We start from the raw sequence: 27,834 nt of genomic DNA, 5'->3' as shown, positions 1-27,834 counted from the left end.
GTCAGCTCCCAGACATGCCAAGTAGTGTGTCTTACTGTCTCATGACTTGTAGCAAAAAGAGGAGCAGAAAGGGGGAACCAACCACTGACCTACCTCAAGACGTGTCTTCCCTCAAACAGTTCTATTCCAATTACACCAGCTTAGGATTGATTTTGCTTTGAATTTATTTCTTTGGAAAACATCTTTCCTTATATTAGAGTTGGTTGCCAGAGCCCCAGTGTCAGAATGTCATAGTTGAATTCAGTGGAGGCAAGTTGGTTTGACCACATCGTGTTTTGGTTGAGCTGGAGCGTCTGTAAGGAAGTTGGGCTGGAATTTTGGTGTAGTAGTAGCTCAGTGTCCATTCTAGGAGGGGGGGTGGGTCTGGTAAAGATTCTGTAGTAGGTGGACTTTCCATCAGTGTGTCAAATCACCTGACTTAAACAGTTTAAGAAGGGTTAGAATTTATGGTAGCTCTTAGTTTCAGAGTTTTCAGTCCATCATGGCAAGGAAGGATTAGTGGAGCAGAACTGTTCAAGTCATGGCAACCAGGAAGCAGAGTAGAGCAGAAACTGAATGGACCTGGGGGAAGATAAGACATACTTTTAAGACACACTTGCTTCAACTATATCTAGTCTTCCAGTGTCTACCACCTCCCAATAGTGTATTCAAAATTTGAATCCGCAAATGGATTAGGTCAGAGTCCTAAGGAGCTAATTGGCTCTGCAACTGTCCTCACAGCTACATAATGAGGTATAATTTACTAATTTCCTAGGGGTTTCACAATTCAATCATGTTAATTAAAATTAATCATCAACCAGGCGTCCGTGGCTAATGCCTGTAATCCTACCTACTCAGGAGGCTGAGATCTGAGGATCGAGGTTCAAAGCCAGCCCAGGCAGGAAAGTCAATGAGACTCTTATCTCCAATAAATCACTCGGAAAACCAGAAGTGGTGCTGTGGCTCAAGTGGTAGAGTACTGGCCGAGAGCTGAAGAGCTGAAGGACAGAGCCCAGGCCCAGAGTTCATGCCCCACAACCAACAAAAAACAAACAAACAAAAAATGAATCATCACAAATTCCTCAGGAAAGGCAGATCTGGGCATGGAAGTATGAGGTAGACAACATTAAGAAGTCCAAAACAACAGAGACTGACATTCAGAATACTCACCTTCAGATATTAGCTGCTGTACCACCTGACTATGGCCCAGTGCTCTGACAGTTTCCTGTCTTCTCTTTTCCAGCACATACCAAATGTTCTTACTATATGCCTGTTTGTGAAATTTATTTATTTTTATGCCCTGTTTCCTATTAAGCAATTAATATGTGTTTGTGTGTGTGTGTGTGTGCCAGTACTGGGACTTGAACTCAGGGCATGTACAATGGTTCTTAGACTGACACTCTACTACTTGAATCGTAGGTCTACTTCTGGCTTTTTGGTAGTTAATTGGAAAGAAGACTATCACAGACTTTTCAGCTCCAGCTGGCTTTGAACCATGATTCACATATCTCAACCTCTTGAGTAGCTAGGATTACAGGCATTGCAGTGTCTGGTACTTGGTTTTATTGCTGCTACTATATCCACAAATTGAGCACAATGCTTGGCCCATATTAAGCAGGTGTGTATATCTATTGTTTTTCAATGATTTAGGTATTTCTCAAATGGATAAATGATAGAATACAGGAATTAAATGATAAATGATAGAATACAGGCTGAGTTAGCAGATTCATATGTGGCCTTGGTGATGGTGAAGAAGGCTGATAGCTATCAAATAAAGAGGGTAGGGACCGGGAAAGTAAGCTGTAGTTGGTGAGATTGAGAATCAGGGCCAACATTTGTCTTTCCTGGTAATGGTGATGGTGGGTCATAGAGTTTTAGAATAGAATTAAGCATAGGAATTCATAGAAACTCTGAACAGTAGGAAGGGGGCCTGAGCCTATGCAGGGCTTGCCCAAAGTTTTCATGCCTTTAAACTTAGAAGCTATTACAAATCTTTCTCACAGTGAATATTTGTGTGTGTGTGTGTGTTCCCCTTCATAAATTTTTGAGTTTTGAGCTTTTGGGTTTTTTTGGGGGGGTCAGTCATGGGGCTTGAACTTGGGGCCTGGGCACTGTCATTGAGCTTTTTTGCTCAAGGCTAGCACTCTACCACTTTAAATCATAGCATCACTTATGGTTTCTTGGCATTTCAGGTAAGAGTTTCATGACTTTGTTACCTTAGCTAACTTCAAACCGCTGTCCTCAGATCTTAGCCTACTGAGTAGCTAGGATTACAGGTGTGAGCCATTTGGTGCCTGATCTAAATTCTTTTTTCTAGCATGGACTGTGGTATGTGAAGTTAAAGAACATTAGTGATCATCTGGAAACATGATCATCTCTACTCCATCTTTCCTTTTTCAAACAGGGTGGTGTTCTTTTGACCTGTTGCACACACATACCTATACCCACACCCACATCCCCCCCTCCACACATACACAAACAACCTATGGGTTTGTGCACAGACCAGAAGCATGCTTGGAAAGCAATCGATGTTCAAGGTTGTTCTTTCCTTGGTTAAAACCTCTCAAGTGGCTTTTGTTCCCATGGCAGAAGGTTGTAGAGAAAGGTCCAGTAGAATTGTTCTGTAATTTTCCCTGCTGTGGTGTTATTGTCATGTCAACCTTAGAGTCAGTGAGAGAGGGGATCCCATACCATAGTCTGGACTCAGCTCTGCTGATGCATGGCCCTTGTGTTCACCATCCCTCATTCAGAGAAAGGTCAGCTCCAGTCACGTTCTCTCGCCAAGAAACCACACTGCTTAGGGCTCACCCTTGTGTGATAAAACTGTGTCTGGGCTAATAATAGCAACCACAAATCCTGCCTGCCAATCCTGCATTCTAACCTCTAAGCTACTTGTAGCAAGGACAAATGTTTTCAGGAAAATAAAATGACACTGCATCGAACACGGAGACAATTGTTACCAGAACTTCTACAACAAATACTGGATATCAGAGGGTGAATTCTACCATCCATACTTTAGTCACATGCCCATAGTTTCAACCTTCTAATTTCAAATACAACCTGGACTACAAAAGCAGTGGGGAAAAAACCCACGAAAATAAAATACAAGGAGGGAGGGAAAAAGAAACAAATTTAATCATTTTCACAGCTTGCTTAATGATGTGAATATTTTTGTGTTTTCAGAACAATGCAAAGGAATCAACAGAAGTTCAACATGATGTTAATAGGACCCTCATATTGTCCAATGAAAAGTTGGCTGAGTGATTTTTTTTTTTAATCAAATGACTGAATTGGGATAAAGGCAACTGCTCAGTGACACTTGAGTATGTGCACTCAACTGGCCCCTCACATCTGGTTCACAGGGGGCCAATCTTTCTTCTTCTGGAGCTTCTAGTTCTTATTTCTAAAATAACCTGAAAAATTACAGCCCTGTTTGAACACCATGTAGAAGGCCAGTGAGAGTTATGAGAAATGCTGTATAAGTTGTAAGTCACCTATACCTGAGAAATTGTTACTGGATACAAATCAATGTGTTATTCTTGATTGGATGTACACATAATTCACATTCTTTAGAAGAGACCTCAGCCCTTCCTTTCCAGCTGTGTGGTATGCAGCTTGTAAACATTTTTTTTTTTTTTTTACTGTAACCTGGCCTTTCGTCTGGAGTCTACCACAGGCCCTCAAATGAGCTGTCATTTCCTCAGGTGTTGGTGAGCAGGAATTTCTGGTTTGATTTGTGTTTTACCCAGCCTAGCCATTCTGTGTCTTGGTCATAGACATGCTTTCCCCAAAACAAATGAGGTGCCAGGTGGGCTCTGGGAGGAATCTGGGTTAACAAATGAGATTTGAAAACATAGCTCAGGAAACTGTCTTCAGGCATCTCCTATGAGGCTTTAACTTTCTCAGGTTTGAAATGCCCTTTGCTTTGCTGTGTGATACATATAAATTGACAGTGTACACTGGGATTCCTTAGCTAGTGCTGTGATAAAATTTAAGATAGCATTTCTGTTTGGTATCATTTTGGAATGTTCATGCTCAAGTGAAACAGGAAAAACAACCTGCTCTTGGCAAGGATGATGGTATTTCCAGCCTTAATTTTTGGGTAGGTCAGTCTTTCCTAACTTAATGCATGCCAATAGATTTATTATTGAAGAAATTAGGAGGTCAGGTTAAAGATCAACTTATCATGGCAAGACATTGATAAACTGATCTCTCCTTCCCTCCCTCTCTCCTTCTCTCTCTCCTTCCCTTTCTCCTGTCCTTCCTTCCTCCTTTCCTTCCTTCCTTCCTTCCTTCCTTCCTTCCTTCCTTCCTTCCTTCCTTCCTTCCTTCCTTCCTTCCTTCCTTCCTTCCTTCCTTCCTTCCTCTCTCTTATTCCTTTCCTTCCTCTTTCCTTTCCTTACCCCTTTCCTTCCTCCTTTCACTTCCATAGTCCAGGCTGGCCTTGAGCCTGTGATCCTCTCTTGTCTCTGCCTACTGAGTGCTGGAATTACTAATGTGTGCCTACATGCCTGGCTCATCTACTCTTCTGTTAGAAGTCTTACAGCTGTGCTTAAGTGATAATAAAAGAAAGATCTAAGACTGTAGATGTTTTAGGCCTGGCTTTTTACAATTGAGTCACATGTGAATGTGAGTCATCAGAGTTCTAGCCCCATGGCTTGCTTGAGGTAGTTGCTAGTCAGTTTCTCCTTGATGCTCATAGGCTACCAGATAATGCACCATTGGTATGCAGTTAGAATAAAATGAGAAGAGATGTGAAGTCTGAAATGGAACACGTAGTTGGGAAATTGCTATATTTTTACTCAAAGAAAAGGAAAGAAGGAAGGAAGGAAGAAAGAAAGAGTAAGGAAGGAGAAGAAAGGAAGGAAAGAAGAAAGGGAGGGAGGGAGGGAGGAAGGAAGAAGGAAGAAGAAAGAAAGAAAGAAAGAAATGGGATGGATGGAGAAATTGTAAAGTAAGATGAATGGAATTTTGCATACATCCAGTATGAGTAAAACTAAATAGAGTTAATGTTTACTGTCTTAGTGGGTCTTGGGTCCTGGCTATGCATGTGAACCCTTGGGCATCCGCCCGCATTTTTGTACAGTCTTTGCACAACATCAAGAATGTCTGAGTCCTTAGTGCCTAGCTCTGTTCCCAAGGTGTTTTGTGTTTTTTTTGTCATCATAGAGTATTTACAGGTTGAGTGTTTTATACAAAATAAAATTAGTTGACAGTTTTAAAAGAAACAAACTCCTTCAGCACAGAAAAAAGAAGAAATGTCTTCTTCTTTATTTCCAAGCAGATTTAATTTGGAAGCATAGACGAAGAGAAATTACAACATTGCGGTGTGGTCAGCTTGCCTCAGATAATGGTTTGTGTGACCAATGGAAGTTAGGAGGAAGGGAACTTCAGGGAGCAATGAGGAACTTCGCTGTCGTCTCAGAGTTTCACAATACACACAGGAAACATTTGTAGCTGGCCCTCGGCTAGCCTGAGAGGTTAGCTAATCTCATGTTTCACCATAAAATGGATTTTTAGCTCTAGGTGTTGACCTGTAAGCAAAGATCCAGTGTGGCAGGCTCACCCTCTTCCTGAATTACAGTTGAGATATACATTGGATTTTCCATGTTGATTTGAGCAATCAGGAAGCTGATGGTTCTTGACACTGAGCTGGAGTGAGCTGACAACACAGACCTCTCCAACTCCACCAATGGAGCAAGCCAATTTCTCAAGTCCAGAATGTTTTATAAGTTCTGCAACAGCATTCTTGGGGATGTATCAAGTTCCTGAACCAGGGTGTGGACTAATAACTGGACGCTCCATCCAACTTCCAACCCATGTACTCTATCTGTACAACCCTCCACTTTCACAGGGTAACACTCTGGCCTGTTGTTCAAAGTAGAAAGATAAGCAGTCCAGTTAACTTGGGGGTTTTAGAATACCTTTAATAACCAGGCTAACTTGGTTTTCCCACTTTGATTATCTTCTAGAGATTTTTCTCACACAATCACAAAGATAAATATCTCTAAAAAGGCTTGTCGGATTTTGTGCAGTTATAACAATTTTCATTTGTATGAAACACTCATCACAAGTTTATAGTGTTGGAAGAGATTAGCTAGTTCAGTAGTGCCATGCCTTTTTTTTTTTTTTTTTTTGTTACATACTAGATAAAAAGGGACCAGAAAGGCTAAGCATCTTACTCAAGGTCACTCAGCTAGATAGCCCCAGAAGACATGGTTCATTGCTAAAATGATTCCCACAAGTCCTATGTGTCCTTAGCTCCTCCTTAAACAATTCTCTTACTGAAAGAACAGTTTATCACTCATAATATACAAAGCACTTTCTACCTCTAAGACTTTGTTATCCTACTGCCAAGAATATCATAGACCTGAGATTAGCTTGGAGGGTCAGCTGCTCTTGGGGTTTCCTGTGCACGGAGACAGTATGACAGCTGGAGAGTATCTGTCACATTTGTCCTTCTGCGTAACCCTTATAACTGAGCTGGAATGCAGCATCGATTCCAAGTCACAAGTATGATCACACTCATATGCAGCACTCCATGAAACATGGTATTATTTACTATTATTTATGCTACAGGGTTTTGTGATTTACTCTATAGAAAATTTAAAAATACAATAAATATCAGAAACAACATGAGGACAAAATCATTTTGTTCTGATAGGAAAATAATAAAGATAGTAAACATCTGTATGCAGAAATTCTTTTTGTATGTGCCAATACTGGGGCTTGAATTCAGGCCTGAGTGCTGGCCTTTAGCTTTTTTGCTCTTGGCTGTTGCTCTACCACTTGAGGTTTTTGCTCATTAACTGGAGATAAGAGTTTTATGGACTTTCCCTGTTCTGGCAGGCTTTTCTGAGATCCTCAGATCTCAGCCTCCTAAGTAACTAGGATTACAAATGTGAACCACTGGCTAGAGATAAATGTTTTAAAATCCTGCTTTATGGATAAAAATGTCAGTTTTCCCTAAACAAAGTGAGAAATATAACGGACTTGAGTAATTTGGTAACATTCTCTCTGTAGATTTCACAGTGAAGGTCATGCAGCTGTGTCTCGCTGTCTTGCTTAATGCAAGTCAAAGGCACAGCTAATGCAAATCAAGAAGGGTATTTCCAGGATACTGGGCATGAGAGCAAAACAATGCATCAAAATGTACAGTGCAATGCTTAGAAATGAATAAATTATGTATCGTTCAAGAAATGGTTACACATTCTTCCTTAAAACTGTTTTTAAAAAAAGTAAAAAATGCTGAACAATAGGGAAGTAAGGAACCATATAAGTCCAACGAAGATTTGATTCGTGAAGCAGAAGATACCAATGGTCCCAAATATCTGTGTCTTCTGGCTCTTTTAGGCCACTGCTAAGTATCATTTCTGTCAGCATATGACTGAACTTGGACCAATGGAATGTGTTAGATCTGATACATCAAATCCTGTGTACCTTTTTCCTTCCCTTCCTGCCAATCCTCTGAATTTAAAAGACTTTAGGGACCTGAGGGTAGGGGTCAGGGGTCTGCCCTAAAAGTAGACACCTGAGCCTCTGAAGGACTATGAAGAGCAAAGTTCCCCACTGATCTATAATACATTGTTACATGAATGAGGAGTAAACTTGGTGTTTCCTGAGGTTTGGAAGTTTGTTTTAGCAGCTAGGACTGTAATACATAAGATAATCTTCTGACTTTTTCAACTAGAAGTCACATTAATGGAGTAAATGTCCTTAGTGGCTACATAGGCCAATTTCTACCTTGGAAAAAAATCACTCCAAATGACAACTTTTCCAAGACCATATTCCTGTGGTTTGCACTAGTCTCTGGGAGGCTGGCGATCAGATGCACTGGGCTTTTATCTTAACTCTACCATTCAGTGTCTGGGTAAATTACCTCCCTTCACTAACCTTGGAGCCTTCATTGCTAAAATGGGAAACATATTAGGACTTGTTCTCTGGAAGGAGAGAAAAGGTATTTTATTGACTTGCTCAGACTAGGATTGGCATGTAGCCAAGCACATGCTAAACATTAGCTTGTAATGTTCATAATTCTTTTTTTCTTTCTTTTCTGTTCTGGGGACTAAACCTAAGACTTTGTGCATGTTAATGCTCTACTACTTAGTTTCATCCTCCACCTCAATGCTAATAACTCTTCACAAATGTGTCCTGTTTCTGGCTCCATGTCCCTGAAGGCCCAAGGCAGGAAAGCTGAATCTGCAAAGCTGGGTGAGTTTCCACCCCCATCCTTTCCCCTTCCTTCTTTTGTTAATTCAAGTTACAGTGCAGACTTTGGGCCCAGGCCAAGGTCATCTGAGACCTACGCACTCTACTTGGAAATTTTGAATAACTGACACATGATCCTTCTGAAGAAAGAGGTAAAAGAAGAGCACCAAGAATAATTTCTAATATGCATAGTGCTTTTAAGTTTACAAAGAGTTTTGTGGTTGTTTTGTCTTTGTGTGTGTGTGTGTGTGTGTGTGCCGATATTGAAGCTTAAACTGAGGTCCTGGGTTCTCTTCCTTAGCTTTTTTTTTTCAAGGCTAGTACTTTACCATTTGAACCACAGCTCCATTTCTAGCTTTTTTGTTGGTGGATTGGCAATAAGAATCTCATGAACTTTTTTGCCTTGGCTGACTTTGAATTCTGCTACTCAGATTTCAGCCTCCTGAATAACTAGGAGTACAGGTGTGAATCACCAGTGCTTAACCACTGTTTCATTTTGTTTTGTTCCTGTGATGATCATACAAGGACATTAATTGGTATTGGGAATGCTTACACCATTTCCTGATAAGGCATGTTTCTTTCTTTTTTTCCTTCCTTCCTTCCATCTTTCTTTCTTTCTTTTTTCTTATCTTTTGTTTTTTTCTTTTTTTCTTTTTTTTCTTTTTGGTTGTGGGGCTTGAACTCTGGGCCTGTGCACTGTCCCTCTTCTCTTCAGCTCAAGGCTAGTGCTCTATCACTTGAGCCACAGTGCCACTTCCAGTTTTCTGGTGGATTATTAGAGATAACAGTCTCAAGGACTTTTTGCCTGGGCTGGCTTTGAACCTTGATCCTCAGATCTCAGCCTCCTGAGTAGCTAGGATTTCAGGTGTGAGCCACTGGAGCCAAGCCAAGGCATGTTTCTTGAAAGATCATGTCTCACTAAACACAATTTTACATGGAAACAGGAAATAACTCAATATCTGAGTAGAAGACTATGAACTAGTTAAATTTTTCATGAAGAGTTTTAGTATCTTTTTTCCTTGTTTCCAGTCCCTGACTGGAGAGAATAAACACAAAAAGATTCTTGGATAATAATAACTTCACAAGGTGTACAGCCCTGGAATTCCTCAGTGCTTTAAGGAGTTGTATCATAAAGGATTTTACCATAAACATCATCATAAGATACACCCTTGAATTTCCCAATATATAAACTTCCCAATCTCATTTACAGTAACAGGGCTTGAAAATAGATCCTTAATCTATATGTAAGTATCTTATAATTTGTTAAGATAGATAAAAGCTAGATGCAGCAGTGACTATAGCCACAGCCTCCCCAATTCTAGAAAGCTAGTATGAGTTCTGTAGCTTTTTTTTTCTGTTTGTGACTCAGTTTCTATTGGTGAAAATTGAGTTTGCTTCTCTGAGTATCTTTTCAATACACATATGATTGATAGACTCTCATGGGTTCAAGCATTTTAGTCTAGTTTATAATACTAAACAGTATTGTTTGTTCCAATACTCTTGTAAAGATACATGATTCAAGACAGACCAGGGCTAACCATAGGACTTTCCTGGATTTTATTGACACAAAGAGAGATCTGCCAGTTTCCTTGGCAGTAATCACCAATTCTGTCAAATGTTCTCATGGTGACAAATTGTACTGGAATTTACTTTCTTTCTTCCCAGTCTGTTCCTTTATTTCTTTGCTTTCACATTTAAATCCCACAACACCAAAGAAACTTCTCTTCTGAGAATGTCTATTAAGCAATTAGAGAGCTAACCAAATGACTAAAAACAGTTCAAGTCCTAGATTTACTTGAGTTTATAACCAGTTAGCATCTCGTTAGACTTTTTGAATCACTTTATAATCAAGCTCATTAGATTTATCTGCCAGCTTGACAACTGACTTAGGAATAGTTATCTGTGTTATAACACGGTCTCTCTTATCCACTAAACGTTCTGAGTATCATTGAAGGAAATGGACACTAGCTAGGGGTTCAGAGAACCTCTGGTACTTTCAAATATGCAATATGGTAACAAGAAGAACATGAATTTAATAGTAATGTAGAAAGCTGCATTTCAAATTTTATGTGTGTGGTTGGGGGGGCATGTGTGCACAAGTATGTGTGTGCATGCATGTGCCTCTGTTGGGCCTTGAACTTTATGTTCTCATTGGGCTTTTTCCCTTGTCAAGGCTGCTATCCAACCACTTCAACCATACCTCCACTTCTTTCTTTTTGCTGGCTAATGGAAGATAAGAGTCTCACAGACTTCTCTAGGCTAGCTTTGAATGCTGATCCTTGGATAGATCTCAGCTTCCTATGTTGCCAGGATTATAGGTGAGAGCCATCCGTACCCAGCAAAGCTGCATTTTTTTCTACTTAAAAAGAAAAGAGGCTTTACTAAGCAAAGTGGAAGGGTGGAGCTGTTTCCTGTTAAAGCACAGGGTGAACAGCACAGTAGATGTGCCATGTGAGAACAGGTTTCACAACAGCAGGATGCCTGCCATGTACTGCAACACTGACCTACCCCATAACGTAAGATACCCCATCGATTTGAACTCAGGTGTAGCAAAATCGTAGTGATAACACTGGCTCCTAAGATACTGCATCATTAAATAATGTGATTTGACAGTTGCCGATTTTATTATCTTTTAGAGAAAAGTAAGTAAACAGACTGATAAATAAACCTTACCTTGCCATTCAGCTTGGTGTGAACTGGGACATTATTGGGGTGGTGAGGAAGCAACAAACAAACCAGGCTGTGATTCTTAAAATGTCCTTGTACTCTAGGTTTTTGTACTGCTCTTGTTATTGTTGCTGTCCTTATTTCCTTTCTGCCATCAGTGGTGCTGGTTACTGGAGAGGTCTTGGCCAGCTCTTCAGGGCTGTTCCTTTGCCCAGTGACTGTATTTTTCCTGTTAGCATGCTGATCATACTTGGAAATTATGAGTCAGTGAAATGTAGCCACAGGCAGTGGGGGAGGGTAAATTACCAGGGAAAGTGCAGCCAGGACTTCCTGTATCATCTAGGGTCATTATCTTAGAGGGAGATAGGAAATCACCATGGCAATAGGAATGCCTATCCTCACCTGCAATACTGATTTAGGGAAGGCATAGGGGCCTAAATTTAAAAAGGAAGTAGAATGAAACCTTCTTTTGTACACACCGGGGAGGAGCTTTGCAAGTCAAAGTAATATAACCCTATTATTGACACTTTCAAACTTGCTATTAGTTGGTGAGACTCATTAACTATTCACATTTGTCTGCCCTCTTTTAATGCCTAGCAACTGCAGTTACAGTCCTATTTAAAATAATAGGGTGAGATTGGTAACATTACTGATTTAACAGGAAATTAGAAGACTTACATTCACAGAGCTTAGGTAAGTGACACCAACAGCACTTTTCTTGTAATTTATGCACTATGATTGATTTCATTCCCCGGCTAGTCCTAAAAGAATCTCTGAAGCATATTCAGCTATCAGATTATGGTGCAAAGAAATTAAATGAGTTTTACCCTGCTATCTATTCTAGAACTGGCAAAAAGTTTCTAAGTAGTATTCAGCTCAAGAGTTAGACTAAAATTATAATACTAATAATGAAAGAGTTTAGCCTTAGAGCATTTCTTTTGTCATGACAATTGTGAATTCACATAAAGATGCCTTGTTATTGACAGGACAAAATTACAAATTCATCATTTGTTGACAGTTTTTAAAAGTATATTTTATAAACTATGTGTGGGTATTTATTCCTTGGAATTCTCAGAAAACACTCACTTACCTATAATAGTGCTGTTATAAATGATCCATTTCCAGATGGTTATTCAGGGTTGTATTTGTATCATAATATATTACCATGCTTCATGCTCCCAGTCTCCACAATATAATTAACAATGCTGAGCACAGGAAGTTTGATAAATGAGGGTGAAATAGATTACTGAATCCATGCATTCTACTCTAGAAACCTTAAGAAAGCACAGCAAAGAAGCAGCAATAAATCTATGGTGTTCTGGTAAGTCATTATTATGATGTTTGGCTCTGTCTTTAGCAGAGTAGGCACCGGCTGGAACTTACCTTTTCTTTAGATTCCTATGACTTTCATTCAACCATTTAGAACAGTGCAGAGTGCTTCCCACTTCCTACCCTACTTCATGCCCTTGGGCTGCTTGTTTGCCCTAGAATGCTTGTCTTCTGTTACTTTACCTAGTCATGGCCACTCATTCTTCAAAACTCAGCTTCAAGCTGCATGTGATGACACACACTTGAAATCTTAATAGCTGAGAGTCTGGGGCAGGAGGATCAGGAGTTTGAACCCATTCAGTCCTGCTTACTATTGTTCACCCATTCTTCTCCTGAAACACTGCTTTCTTGCTGAGGACTAGAAGGCCCCAAACCACATTTCTTGTAGTCTCTTGCAGCTAAGGTTCTACCATCCAGATAAAGACTTTGTGGGATGTAGCTTTTTAGTGGAAATAGTACAGTTCTGCAGCCTGCGGGGAACTATGATTTCCCCTCTAGGAAGGAGGCTCTCTGACTCAGTGGCTTTTGCTCTAATGCTGTACCATGCAAGGGCAGAGAGTGTGGTTTCAGGGTCAGAAGGTTGAGCCTAAGAGGCCAGCACAGAGTGGTGTTTCTCAAACAGCATGTAATAAAATATACTTAGAGCATTGTGACAAGCTCGGGGGATAAAAATGAAATAGACTAAAATGGAATAGAAAAAAAATATCTGAGAATTCTGCATCTAGGCAGGGTTTACTTGCCTTTAACCACCCATCCCCCACTGAAATAAAAGGTGCCCATGTGTGCATGTCTGTTCTCTGTGTGTTAAATGTTTACACACCTTTAATTTCAGTTGTGTGTGTGTGGGAACAGGCATTTATGTATGTGTATTCTGAGTCACAATGAACCACACATTTCTAGCTAGGGGTTTCAATCACGAAAGTTCAAGAACATCTGGCTTCCAGCCTTACCACCAACATTTTCAATAATCTCCTTAATCCTTCCTGTTAGTGGGGTACAGAGCAGTCTTTATCTGCAGAACATCTGTTTTGCTGCCTATCAAGAGGCATAAAGTTTATAGATTTTTCTTTTTAAAGCTGTGAGTTGAGGAAAAAGGGACATGCCATTTTCCTTCACTTGCTAGCCTACCCCTGTGGTTTTCTGTCACTTCCCAATATTTTCTTTCTTTTTTTTTTTTTTTGAGGTCCAGTCATAGGCCTGAACTCTGGGCCTGGGTGCTATCCCTCAGCTCTTCAGCTCAAGGCTAACGCTCTACCACTTGAGCCACAGTGCCACTTCTGGCTTTTTTCTTTTTTCTTATGTGGTGCTGAAGAATTGAACTCAGGGCCTCAGGCATGCAAGGCAAGCGCTCTACCACTGAGCTACCTTCCCAGCCCCATACTTTCCAATATTTTCTCTAGTAAGGGACAAGGTAAAAATCTAAGATATGTGTATGTTTGGGGTTCCTGATTTTTGTTTTTGTTTTTTGTAATTCCACAAGATTTTGAGTAGCATGAGGGGAATTTGTCCTAATGAACTCCTGTGAGCTCTTCTCTTTTCTATTGACTTTCTTTGATGACAGGGCCCAGAGCTCAGCCTGTGACAGTCTGTAGCTATGTGCCTCTTGGATTCCAGAGCTCCCTGTACAAAGCCCAGAAGTGAATATGTTCTCAAGTAGCTGAGTTTAGGACATCTTAAAAGGGACAGACCAAAAAGGAAGTAGTAGGTATAGGCCAAAGTGGTCTCCCCAAATTATCTTTAACATTACAAAGAAGTAAATAGTTATGAAAGCCATTTGGGGAAAAGTACGACAAGGACAGGTTTAAACACACTCATGTAATGAGTGCTCTGAGCAAAAAGTAAGTTGCTTGTGCAGGAGAAAAAAAAAATTAGGTATCCCCAAAATGGTTTTGATTTGACTAAGTTAACTTAATGTTTTCTTCATTCTGGCTTTCCACCCAAAGGCCTCCTCACAGAGGCAGCAGAGATCTTACTTTCTGTCCTAGCACACCATTTAGACTTCACACCATACACACATATTATCTGCTCAGAAACCAATGGCACTCACACTTATTCGCTAACATATATATTCTTAGGAGAAAACCTTGTCTTCAATGGGAAAAGTGAAATAATCAAGTCAATGTGGATAAGTCTGGATTTATCTGGAGGATAAATCTGTATGTTCGTAGACCTAGAGACCTGTATGCTATGCTATAAGCCACACAGAAAAAAATAAATACAAAATTCAGATGTATGGGGAATCTTCAAAAATCAAATACACAGAGAAGATAGAAGATGAGGAAAGTCTAAAGGTATAAAGCTAAATGAGTTCAGATATGTAAGGACTGCAGTTCTTTAGATATCAAAACTATACATAGTTACAAGATTGCATTGCATACTGAAAACTTGCTGAGAGTGGATTTTCAGTGTTGTTAGTGTGTGTGTGTGTGTGTGTGTGTGTGTGTATGATAAGTACGCAAGAAAGTGGATATGTTGATTTGCTTGACCAGTAAACCAAAATTATGTCAGAATATCACATATACCTTAAATATATACATTCTAATGCAGATTCTAAGAGCAGTGCCTCAAATGAAGCCAAGTCCCTAAAATGCACGCTTAATGACAAGCAGGTTTACTGCAGTCTCTCAGTAAATATCCTTAGTGTTAGATATTTGCATTCAGTCTCTATTAGTAATGACCTGACTATGCATGGTCCATTTCTACTGCTGGAGTCTTGTGTCCTTGCTGGACATAGTCTTCTCCAACTGTAGCCATCTATGTCTTAACTATTCTTTTTTTTTTTTTTTTTTTGGGTCCAGTCCTGGGGCCTGAACTCTGGGCCTGGGCACTGTCCCTCAGCTCTTCAGCTCAAGGCTAGCGCTCCACCACTTGAGCACAGCACCACTCCTGGCTTTTTTCTTTTTGCTTATGTGGTGCTGAGGAATTGAACACAGGGCCTCAGGCATGCAACGCAAGTGCTCTACCACTGAGCCACCTTCCCAGCCCTTAACTATTCTTTAATCAGCATCATCTCTCCCTATTTTTCTGTCCCTTCCAACTCCTTAGTCATTTCTTGCCCTCTTCATAGGTAGATCTCATTTAGGATCTTTAGTGATCCCACTAACATGTATGAAAGTCCGCATTTTGATTCACAATAGAATATTTGTAAATTCAAGTTGAATATTACTGAACATCTCCACTGTGCCTAGGTATAGCAGATGCATAATATGTATCTTTCAACTGGCTGAGGACATCTTTATAAGTTCATGTAAAATTCAGCAACTGGGAATATGTTGAGAGCAGTGGGGCCTTAAGTCCCCCTTTTCTAATTACCCCCATGGAAATCTGAATTCTTTAAGTGAAATTTAAGAGAGCCCCAGGCTGACACTGCCTATTTCTGCCAAGTGTTAATTATGTGTAGACTCTAAGGGGACTTCCACATGTGGATTATGAGGGACATCGAGACAGCTGTACAGCAGGAAGATGCTCTGGGTTCAACTTTCAAGACCTTCACTTCTCTAATTTGCTTTTGGGGAAGAGATTTTCCTTCCATACATTTACATTTGTGCTTATTGATAAAGAAGACAACATTCAACTTCCAAGAAAAATCCTTAGACTATAGCATTAGAATAAAAAAGGAATTCTTTATTTTTATTTTTTATTGTTATTATGAAGGTGATGTACAGAGGGGTTACAGTTATGTAAGTCAGGTAATGAGTACATTTGTTGTTGTCTTTAGTGCTTTCTTTTTTCAATTCAATTTTTATTGTTATTATAAAAGACATTTTAGTCATATAAATCAGATAAAGAGTATATTTCTTTTTGGATAATGTCACCTCCTCTTTCACTTTCTCCCAATTTTTCCCTTCCATCCCTGCCCACAATTTGTACCACTGCTGCATTTGTTCACCTTCTGACACTCCTTTTCTGTGCCCTTCCTTATCTTCCTAAAGACAAATGAATAAACAAGACAAAAAGTAAAGAAAACAAAAAACAAAGAAAAAACCCTCTTGTTTCCAGTTCCTGGAGTTCATTTAGATAAATATTATTTTATATGATCAGAGGCACATAGGCATTGCGCCTTCATGTTTCTCCCTGCGTATCTTCCTTTAGTCTCACTGTGTGTGAATGCCTAGAGACCTGTATAATTTATCATGTCCTGCTGTATTTTAGATCTAGCTTCTTAATCATCTTCTCTGAACTACAAGGGTTAGATATTCTTGTCTGGATGCTTGTCTGGCCAAAATGAAATAGTGAGGATGTCAGAGTAACTCATTCCACATCATACATACACATGTATATGCATATACATGCGTGTATATGTACATATACACACACATATGTCTATATGCATATGTACGTACATACACAAATGTTGAATAATTTTAAACAACTTTTACATATGGAATAACCTTAAGCAAAAGGACAGACAGATGGCTCATTGTCCAGCCAGTACAGTCAACTTGAGAAACTTTCTCCATCTTGAGCACTTGTTCAGACTCTGCTGTCATTGTTCAAAGTGAGACTGGGTAACCCCTGAAGCCGCTTTCCCATTGATGTTGAGAGAATCATTCATTCTCATAGTCTCACCTCATTTTTCTCTTAATCTGAGTCGTATTAGCATGGTAAAGTGCCTCCTCCATCCAACTGGGCTCCAGATGACTTGGGGCTGTTTCCCCAAAATCACATCAAATAATGAACATTTGCTGACATTTAAAACTACTTTGGAAAAGCAAGTGTTAGAGGCCCTGAAGGCAAGCTGAAAAGAGGAGCCACAGAAGTTTTGAGTGATGGAGTAAGTATATCATTGCCTGCGGGAGACTGACATTTTACTTATTTTTGATATGGGAGAGTTTGTGTGTTAAAAAAAATCAGTTTCCTCATTTTATATTGACACCTCATATATGAAAAAAATCAGTCTCAGCTAATCAGCTAGAGGTAAAATTTGAATGAGTAAGCCATTCCAATATTTGGGAATCCAGTTTCCAATGAGGAAATGGAATAAATGGAGGAAGATTCTGGGGAAAAAATTATTCTTTTAATTTTGGGAGAAATTACATCTTGCCAAGCCAAAAGAGGAATAACAGAAACTATATAAAATTGGCAGATTTGTCAGGTACCAGTGTCTCAAGCCTGTAAACCTAACTACTGAGGAGGCTGAGATCTGAAGATCAAGCTCAAAGCCAGTCCAGAAAGACAAATCCCAGAGACTCTTACCTCTGATTAACTAACAGAAGGTTGGCTGTGGAGATGTGACTCAAATGGTTTGAGCACCAGCTTTGAGAGGAAAAAAACCTAAGGAAGAGAAGAAGGACCTGGTTCAATCATAGTACAGTCATGAAAAATAAAAAAAAGGCAGATGGTGGTATGTATTTGAACCACAAAAACCTAGATCAGATCTTAGCATTTATTTGTTACCTTAGGCTTGTTATTGAACACTTTCAAGTTTCTAATTTCCTTGCCTATATAGTGGTAATCTGTTAAATAGCACTAATGTAAATGATTTATCACAGAGCCTGTAAGATATTAGGATACCAGACACTCAAAAATGTTTATTTTCTTGGAGAAAAAAAATCGTGGGTTAGTAGAAAATAGATAATTTGGAATGTAAAAGCTCCAGGTGTCAGTCTCAGCTCATCAGCAAGGACTAAAATTAGAATGAATAAGTCATTCAAATATTCTGGTACCAGTTTTCAAAGTATATTAGTAAAGTTTTGATATTATCTACTGTGATAACTTTATGTCTCAACTTGGCCCAACAGTAATCAGATATTTGGTAAAACAGGACTGGGTATTTCTTTTTTTTTTTTTTTTTCTGGGTCCAGTCATGGGGCCTGAACTCTGGGCCTGGGTGCTGTCTCTCAGCTGTTCAGCTCAAGGCTAGTGCTCTACCACTTGAGCCACAGCGCCACTTCCGGCTTTTTTCTTTTTGCTTATGTGGTGCTTAGGAATCAAACCCAGGGCTTCATGCATGCAAGGCAAGTGTTCTACCACTGAGCCACCTTCCCAGCCCAGGACTGGTATTTCTAAGAAGGTGAGATTACTATTTAAATGAGTAGATTCATTTGCTTACTTGCTTTGCTTATTTGGCAGTGCTGGGGCTTGAAACAGGCCCTCAAGCACTCTATCACTGAGGACTGTCCCCAGTCCTAAATACATTACGGGGGTGTTGAGTAAAGCAAATTGTTGTGGGAGGACCTCATCCAATCAGTTGACCGCCAGGCTTTTAACAAAGATTGACCTCTCCCTGTGTTAGTAGGAATTCTGTTATCAGATGGTCTTTGGACTTGAATTGCAACATTGGCTTTGGCTCACCACCTCCCCCACTCTCTAGCTTAATGACTAACATGCAGATTTTGGACTTTCCAGCTTTATAATGACAGGGATAATTCTTTAAAATGAATCTTTATCCACACACACACACACACATATATATTTATATATATACGTTTATATCATATATATATATATATATATATATATATATATATATGTTTATATATCCTTTTGGTTTCTGTTCCGGTAGAGAATCCCAATACATGTACTTCAAAGTCTGTTTTCACCCCAGAGAATAGAGGAAGTCCCATATAGCAGGAATGCTGCCTGACACCAACATGAATGAAGACAGTAGTTTAGTGAGCATCTATTTTCTTCTCTTTTTCCTTCCTTGTGCTTCCTGTGCCTCAGCTTTCTCATATAGCAAATGAAGAGGTTAAAGGTACTAGGTAATTTCTGAAGTATTTCCATCTGTGGAAGTCTTTGTATCTCTGTGAAATGAATTGTTTGGACTTTGTAACATTCAGATATTGGCGTGACCATATTGGGTGCCTGTCAAGGAAGAACTACAGGTGGGGTGTGTAAGGACTATTTATATAGAAACAGACATTCTGAGGGGGTATGTAAAGGGTTAGGGGGACTAACGGGGAACTCCTGGTGGCCTTATAAATATTCTTCCAAGCCTGAATACTTTCTTGGTGGTTGGGGTAAACAAAATACCATCTCTCACTCAGTGCAGAAGTCACAGGGGAAAGCACCTGATTTATCCTCTGGTGTTTTTATGTGTGTCTGGGCACATACTTAAGTGAGTAAACTGGGGAGAGATGAGTCATTTGATCAGTTCTAGAGAATCCCTGGAACCAGGCTGAATAACACCAGGACCCTTTGATCTCTGAAAAGTTAAGATCCAGTATCATGTTTGTTAGAAGGAGAAAAGCAGAGCCCCAGATTGTATTTTAACTATATTCTCAAGAGTTCACTAGAAAAGTTGCCTAGTGTTATTTCAAGATATAAGTGTTATTTCCTTTTTAACCAGTGAAGTGGTAGGCCCTTCAGCATACTAGAGTATTTTGCATCTTTGAGTCCATAGATGACATAGTTCCTTGGGAAAATCCTGTCGAATCTCTGTGGCTTCTGCAAGGGTGACTATCATTCTTACAATATACACTCAAGTGAAAACCACAGCTTGAATGAAGGAAGGCTGGAGGGCCTCCTTTCCCTCCTCCTTTCAGAGTCTGTCTTTCCTTTCTTCCTTCTGGCACACACCAGGAGCCTTTGTCAGGTAGGCCAATGAGCAAAGTTAGCAACTGCTCACACAGCTTGAATTGAGAGGCTCAGGCAGAGAGAGTCTTGCTTATCAAGCCAACTGCCCATGTTCTGCCACCTGGGCTCTGGCTGTACTAGGCTGTACCCCAATCTATTCCACTATGTTCTGAGAGCCATTTTAAGTACATTCACATTCAAAAAAGGATGATCACTGCTGAACAGATTCAGTGCTATTCTATTTGCCTGTAGGATCAAATCCGAACACCTTAGTGTAACATGCACAGAATTTGAAAACGTTATGACTTTGACTTGTTTCTCCAGTTCTGCCGCTGCTATTAACTAGTGCCCAACCCTCTGTAGCAAAATTTGAGACTCCTGTCTATAAACTTTGTTTCTCAACTCAACTATTTGTTCAGCATGTATGTTACATTATCTGCATGACAAAGTGGTAAGACCTATAGGAAAATTCCAAATGAGTCAGGAGTTATTTGGGTAATGACAGTGGGGGCTGCATTTTGTACACTGAAGTTTCTCTGAGGAGGAAAAGGAATGCTTCAGGTCTACAGCTTTACTTCATCAGCAGCTGCAGGATACAGGGAGCCAGGTTTGCCAGCTCCTTGGAGAGCTTTCCAAGCGGAAGCACTGGATCCCTTAAAGGTCTTGCAACAGGAAGTGGCTATTTTGTTTACAGATGAGGGACAGAATCAGGCACTGGTTTTGTGACCATAGCTACTCAGAGGCTGGGATCTGAGGGTTGAGGTTCAAAGCCAGTCTAGGCAGTTTCCTGTCCATGAGATTCTTATCTCCAGTAAACAGCAAAAATCCATAAGTGGAGCTGTGGTTCAAGTGGTAAAGTTCCAGCCTTGAGTGAGAGAGCTAATAGGCAGCACTCAGGTCAGGTCAAGCCCCAGTAATACCTCTCCCTACCTTTCAAAAAAAGGAAAAATGCTAGTGTGTTTGAGTACACTGAGAAAGCTAAAAAAAGTACAGGATATTGAAATGAGGGTGAGCAGCGGAACTGAGTATGGGAGGGTCCTGAATATCACTGCAGGGCCTGTGGGCAGCAGTGGAGGCTTTTGTGCAGAGGAGTAGCATGTCTTTAGCTTATACTTTGGAAAGATCACTGTGCCTGCAGTGCTGTGGACAGAATGATCCATGCAAGTGGGGGTGTCAGTTGGGAAGTCCTGCCTTCATCACGAGAGAGGACTGTGGTTTAGATCAGCAGCAGTGGCAGAGTTGGGAGGGATAGCCAGATGAAGGAGTAAGAAGTGTCCCAGTCTTCAAAATCAAAGAGGGGGACAGCAAAGACCTCAGCAAGGAAACTGGGAAGCTAGTTAGGAAGTACTGGGTGAGAAAACAGAGAAGCCACATTTTGAGAGGTTCAATCAGCAGCGTTTATTAAAAGGCCAGAATCTGCCGATGGATTCTTGTCCCAAAGATCTGCAGCCTTGCAAATACACTTAACACTGCCAGAAAACAGCCATGAGAATGGAGAGGAAAGAAAAAGCAGACAAACAATACTAACGAGCCATATCAGCTCCAATGGAAAGCTGACGTGGGACGTCATAGTGACCAGAGAAGAGAGAGGAAACGGGACACAGGACATGAGGCATGGCATAATGAGTTGGTTTGGGCCTAACTAGGGTCAGGTCAGGGGGCAGGGTCACAAGAAGCTTGAGAGTTCACGACCCAAGACTGGCAGGTCCAGTAACCCATTGTCCAAGTCTCTGCCCCTGCCTCTAGGAATTGAGGCACACCCATCGCCTGGGAGGTAGGGCTTTCCTGTCTCCAGCATGAAGACAAGATGGCACCAGTTGAACCCAATACCCTATCATCCACCATGTGGCCAACATGGTGCTCATCAGATTCAGCATACCTACTTCCGAAGAAGGAGAAAACTTTGTAGAGGGCAGTTTTCTAGGTTTCTAGCAATCTTCTGCTCATACATGTACTAAGGTGAGTCTAAAAACTGACTGTTGGACTTAATGATACAGAAGGTCATTGGTAACCTTAAAAAAATGCCAGTTTTGATGGAGAGTTTTAGGGCAAATGCCTGATGGTAATCAAAAGGAGAAAATGAAAGGGAGGCATGACAATATTGTCTAGATAACCCTGCAAAGAAGCATTGTTGTGCTATGAGAAATGCAGAGGGTTAAGAAAATGGCTGGAGGCCCACATGGGGTCAAGAGAGTATGCAACATTAACATTCACTTTCTTTTTTCAGAAGACGTATCTCCTAGTCCACCAGGAAAACTACTTTCCCTCGAAGAGCAAACTTAGTTATGCCTATCCTGAATCTTCTCTATTGTCTGTACCAGTTCATTAGAAAGGACTTATTATGGACCTGTTATTAAATGGTTATGAATCAAGGCACTCATCTATGAGCAATGAACAGGCCCCATAAGATGTGCACCATCCAGGAAGTTATGTTCTAAGGGAATAAAGGAGTCAACTGATAAAGAACTAGGGCAATCATTCAGTAGGTGATGAGAAGTTGTGTAGACAGGTCATAAACTTGGTGGTATGAAAGATGAGGGATGCAGAGGTCCCGAACTGCCTCTCTAAAGAGTTGGCCATGGAACAGAAACCAAACAGTCCATTGCTGTGGACTGAATATCATAGTGAAGGTAAGTAGGTCACAAGGGAATAGGATTAACCTGTATAAGAAGAGGAGAAGGGAGGGATAAAAGCAATCAAGAATTGTATATCCTACAAAATTAAGATCGTGAGAGAAGGGGTATGTTGGAATGTTGAAAAGAGTGACATTGTATCCACGAACTGCCTTATTAAATGGCAAATCTTTTTACAAAAAAGAAAAAGTAAAGACAGGGACAAGAAAACCAATGGTTTCTTTTTCTGCCATGCATGAAATGTCCACCTATAAACTAGCAGATGGCCCTTACCAGGAAACAAATGAATTGATCCTCTGATCTTGGCCTTTTGAACCTCCAGAATGGTGAGAAATACTTGTCTGATGTTTAAGTCACTGACTCTATGGTATTCTTTTTGTTATAGCAGATAGAAAACACTAAGGCAGATATGGAAGAACCTGTCTGAAGAAATACCAGAAGAATCTTCTGGCTAATCCTCTAACTTCAAAGGCCAGAAGAGAGGAAGGTGGAAGGAGAAGGCAGTTTCCTGTGGCTGCAGGGGCTTGGGCTGGGAGAGGCAGAGTGAGCAGAATGCACACAGCCAGCAGATGGTGTCAGGCTTAGGAGGTGGGGGAGGGGGGAAATGAGTGTGAGTTGTACTTGGTGCCATGGAGTTCCAGCAGGGGTTACTGCCCCAGGGGCAGTGGGGAAATGAGGGCAGATGGGGAACAGTGCAGAGCTGGGTAAGTTTTAAGGAAAACGTGCTGATGTCTTGACACAGTGAATGCTTCTTGGGGGTGACATTGTACTCTGATTGAACCTCCTTTGCACAACTACTTAAGGATAATAATGATAATGATACAAATAAAGAATTACTTCTCTGGCAGAATAGCAAGATGGATGGGATACCATTATCTAGAAAGCTAAGATCTTCGGGAGAGGAAGGAGAGTTGGGGAATAGAGAAATGGTTGGAAAATAAGAGAAGAGAGTGGATCAGACCTTGAATAAAGCGTTTCAAGTAATTGGGAACAGCGTGGCACTGATGGTAATCTTAGTTACTCAAGAGGCTGAGATCTGAGGATCACAGTTCCAAGCCAGCTAGGATAAGAAAGTCTGTGAGGCTCTTACCATTACCTAACCACCAAAAGAAGACAGAAGTGGAGCTGTGGCTCAAGTGGCAGAGCACCAGTTAAAAAAAAGTTAAGGGACAGTGCCCAGGCCCTAAGTTCAAGCCCACAATACTGATGGATAAACACAATTAAATTAAAATTTGAAAAATCCACAAGCTCATCAGGTGAAATGTTGCTGACAAAAAACTTACCTACAAGGTGGCTTGCCAAGATCATGAAGTTTTTCCACTGGGTGAGGTTGACCCATTTCATTCTATGTGTGATGACCCCTGACATTCCCCAAATACAGGGAAGCAGAAACTCAAACAGCATAAGTTGTGGCAGTAGGGAACAGTCTTCAGGCTCTCCTCTGCTAGCAAACGAAAAAAAAATTCTAGTGAGATATATTAAAGTATGGAGACAGGAAAATCTGTCTTAATATTTCCTCCTTTAGGCCTCAAAGTTTATCTAATAGTGATTCTCTCTTCTTTATTATTTGGTAGTGTGCTAGAGGGTTGGGACTCCCTTGTATTCACCCTTACTTCCCTGAGTTTAACAGGGTGCTTTAGGAACATGGTGGATTGTACCCACAGTTCCTGACTGAAAATGGCACTGGAGGGAAACGCCCCAAGGTGTTATCGCATTGATCCGCTGCCAGGTGCCAGAAGTACAGGGAGGGCCCCACTGGCCTGGCCAGGGAGCCTACCCGATGCTGAAACAGGTTCCACTTGAGTGCCTGGTAATCTGGAAACCTCTCTGCCTTCTTGGAGCTAGAAGGGTGTGCATGATAAGGCAGGGTGGGAAACTGACTCAGGGACATACAATTAGCCTGCTTTTGTCTTTGAATCTAACTGGAAGTGACTCATGGACTAAAAAAAGAGTGGAAAAAAGAACCTTTTGGAAACAAATGAGAGAGTAAGTAAAAAGGAGGTTAAGCCATTACTGCATTTTATTTTCAGATAAAATGTGGATCTGCTGTCCCATAAATGTTGAATAGTGTACATTACTTCAGCCTCCCTCCTACCAAACCCACAGGGTTTAAGTCTTGACAGTTCACTCATTTTCTCCAAGATTTTTATTAAATGCAATGTAGAGAGGGTAAAATTTCTTTCTCTTTTTGTTTCTATTCACTCGAATAAACCCTCATTATTACTAAGGCAGAACAGAAAAGGCTTCTAGAAGTCTACAGCAATACGTAATGTTTCCTTTTTACATTAACCGGTCTCCTGTTTGAACAGGCACCAGGCCACTTCCTGTGTACTCAAACCAAGCTGTAAGGATACAGCTTTGCCCTCTGCAGGTTTCCACACGGTCCTGGGAGTTACAAAGCCACAGAGATGCTGTGAATGTGTCTTCCCCTAAGGCTTTGAGTTCCTCCTCAAATGTTTCTTCTTCCCATAATGCCCTGGGTTCCCATGTAAACAATGAAAAGAAGTGGGGGGCACAGGCGCAAGCTTTCAAGCAGCCCAAAGCCCAAGGAGGGAGCTACGGAGGAGCCCTGTGGTATGACAACAGCCCTCCAAGAGGACTCCATTGGACTCCTCTTTGGGCCTATCTCCAGATGGAGAGTTTGGCAAGAAATGTGGGGCGGTGAGGGCTTTATCAGGGACATAAGAACCATTGTTGTCAATCATCTCAAGACCCCCTCCTGGCCTGTCGGCTCTGCTCTCCTACAGAGTCTCAGGCTGTGCCTGTCATCTCTTTGTCTTATGCCTACCTCTGGTTTTGTATTAGTAGCCTCTTCCCCACGTGATGGGAAATGGGTCTCCACTTTATAAAAGCCTTGAGGCTTCTTCCCTGGGGAGACATTGTCTTCTATTATTATTATTATCAATTTCAAAAGTCCCCAAGGCTTCTGATTGGACTAAAGTGTGTCAGAGCATCACTCCTGGACCAATCTCCTGTGGCAGGATGGGGGGAGGGGTGGGACTTACTGCGGTGAATGGCCCAGCTAAGGTTCCGGGCACTGCTCCCTGCCCTCAACCCCCAGCTCTTTGACAAAGTAGCTCTATCCAGCTGCCCTTTGGGCCTGGGTGTTGGCCCTGCAAGGATCCCCAAAGCCAGGCTGGTAGCGGGGGAAGGGCTGAGGTTAGGAAATGGTGGGCCTGGCCCTTCAGTCAACTGTGCTTCAGAAAGAACCATGGAAGCGCTGACCTGAGAAAGGGGATGCCACCAACACACAACACGCAGCCTCCCTGGGCAAGATCTAGATTCCCCTCCCCCTCCCCCTCTGCCCCTCCCCCCCCTCAGTCCTTCACAATTACTGAGAGCACAGCGGTGACTTCACAGGGTGAAGCCCCTGGGCCATGCTCACAAAGCAGTGTGCGTGTTTCCAGGCTGCAGTCAGTGACACCATCTACCCACCCAGTTCTCCCGGGGAGGAGAGACTGGCCTGGCAGCCCTTCCCAGCGGGTGGGTCCCCACTCCTGCTAGCATTTCCCCAGGCTGGAGCCCACTGAAAAGGGACCCCAGCACCACAAGCCCCAGCCAAGCAGAGGGGGGGCAGCAGCTAGGCCCGGGCCTGCGGGGCAGCAGGGGGGGAGAGGCCCCGCCTGTTTGGAGCTGGCCTGGGGATCCAGGCCTTTCAAGGCAATTCCATATATGGGCAAGGCGGCCAGGTCCACACCCAGCCTTTGAAGACGACTGACCGCAGGCTGGTCAGTTTCCCCCCCCCCTCCAGGGCACCTGCACCACCAGCCCCTGACCAGCAAGGCACCTGCACCACCAGCCCCCCGACCAGCAAGGCACAAGCCTGGCTTGGGAAGGTCACCGCTGCTGACAAGTTTCCCAGGTTTCCAGTGGAGGAGGGGACCCTGGGCTGTGCCCGGCTCCACTGCCCGCAGGGAGCAGTGGGGGGGGGGGCAGGGGCCTTTCTGCCCCGCTCCCTTCGGGCCTCAGTCCTCCCCTCCCCCTGCTTTGTAGCCCTGCTCTGCCACGTGGTGGAGCGTGGTGGGGGAGGGGAAGTGGGAACTGGGGCCGCAGCTATTTCTGCCCTGGGCGTTTTTGATCACAAACAGCAGCATCGGAGGGTGTGGAGAGGCTGGAGCCCGCCTGGGACCCGCAGCAGCGACCCCGCGCCCGCGGCGGCCGAGCCCCGCGCCCGCGGCCGCAGCGGCGGCGGCGGCGGCGGCGGCGGCGGCGGCGGCGGCGAGCGCCCCTCCCCCGCCTGCGAGCTCATTTTCGCTCGGCCGGTCCTCGCCGCGCGGATCGCGCCCCACCCCCGCTCCGCTGCTCAGTCATTCAGACTTGGAAAGTCAATAACACGCTGACATCACCGGGGCTGTGTGTTCTTACACGGCTGCTTCCAGAGTACCTGGCACCACCTAAGAGAGGAGCACTCACTCGGGAGGCCCGGGAAGGGCCTGCGCCGGGCCCGAGGCCGCGGGGAGGGGCGCTGCCCGGAGCCTGGGCCTTTGCCCCTGGGCCCAGCGTCTTGGGGCACCAATTAGAAGCAGATGGTGGGCTTCGGCCGCTCTGAGTGTGGATGCACTTTAAGATATCGGTACACGCTTGGTTTTGGCTTGGGGGTGCACTTATAAATCATCCTTAAGTGACCTCTGTTTCCACCAAAGACATTCACTTGGTTTTTAAGAAGCATTTTTTAAAGTGATCTTCACAAAGGAGAGAGAGAGAGAGAGAGAGAGAGAGAGAGAGACAGAGAGGGGGGGAGGGGGGAATGGAGGAAGAAAGAAAGAAATGCAGGCAGGCAGCAGGCATCTTCTATGTCAAGAAGCCAAATGCTGACTCCTTGGAGACTTGGGGTTGGTGTCCGCCATTCCCAATTATGTAATTGCCAGCACGGGTGATTAGGTCTCTCTCAGCAAGGCTGAACTGGAGAGTGTGGTTGCTGTGTTTTTCTTTAAGCTCCAAGCAGGGCAAGCAGGCACATAAAAACATGTCCTAGATTTATGTGCAAAATTGCCTTAGGAGACCCGTCTCCGTGTTGGAAGGAGAGAAATAAATAGATGAATTTGTTATTAAGATGTCTTTATCTTACTACTCTGGCATTTCCTTTTCCTAGAATGATCTAAAAAATAATTTTATGTATTTTGAATGTTCTCTTCTCTTCCTCTTGCAGTAATGGTACTTGAAATTGTGTAACTAATTGCATAGATACTACATTTGCTCATTTACACTGAAAAAATACAAAATTCCATTACACAACTATCTGATACCTTTTCTGTTTGGCTAAATAGCCTCTCTGTACCTCTCCCAGCCCATCTCTTTCCCCCTCCTCTCCCCACTCCCCTCCCTGCCTCTCCCCCTTTTTCTTTCACCGACTCTGGGCTGATGTCATTCTTTAAAAAAAAAAGAAAGAAAAAAAGTATCAGCCCAGCCTAAACTGGCTACTTGGAGAATTCAAGGGGGAGAGTTCTTATTATCTCTCCAGTAGCTCAGGCAGGGAGTGAGTGACCTTCCATTGATAGGA

At 42.3% G+C, this 27,834-nt stretch overlaps 1 long non-coding RNA gene and 1 other non-coding gene across 2 annotated transcripts; one reads left to right on the top strand and one right to left on the bottom strand.

The window, feature by feature from the left end:
* Positions 1 to 146: 146 nt before the first annotated feature.
* Positions 147 to 11,242, bottom strand: LOC122107302. Its single transcript, XR_006147328.1, has 2 exons — positions 10,861 to 11,242; positions 147 to 561 (listed from the first exon to the last, which is right to left on the bottom strand). It is a non-coding gene; the product is annotated as an uncharacterized LOC122107302 (long non-coding RNA).
* Positions 11,243 to 23,609: 12,367 nt separating this feature from the next.
* On the top strand, positions 23,610 to 23,778 carry LOC122107318. Its single transcript, XR_006147339.1, has one exon. It is a non-coding gene; the product is annotated as a U1 spliceosomal RNA (small nuclear RNA).
* The last annotated feature ends 4,056 nt before the right edge of the window (positions 23,779 to 27,834 follow it).

The sequence above is a fragment of the Dipodomys spectabilis genome, unplaced genomic scaffold, assembly GCF_019054845.1.
Source record: "Dipodomys spectabilis isolate Male_0828 unplaced genomic scaffold, ASM1905484v1 ptg000050l, whole genome shotgun sequence".
Taxonomy (NCBI): domain Eukaryota; kingdom Metazoa; phylum Chordata; class Mammalia; order Rodentia; family Heteromyidae; genus Dipodomys; species Dipodomys spectabilis.
Note: the sequence above shows the minus strand (reverse complement) of the source record. Positions and strands in the feature narration are given on the sequence as shown.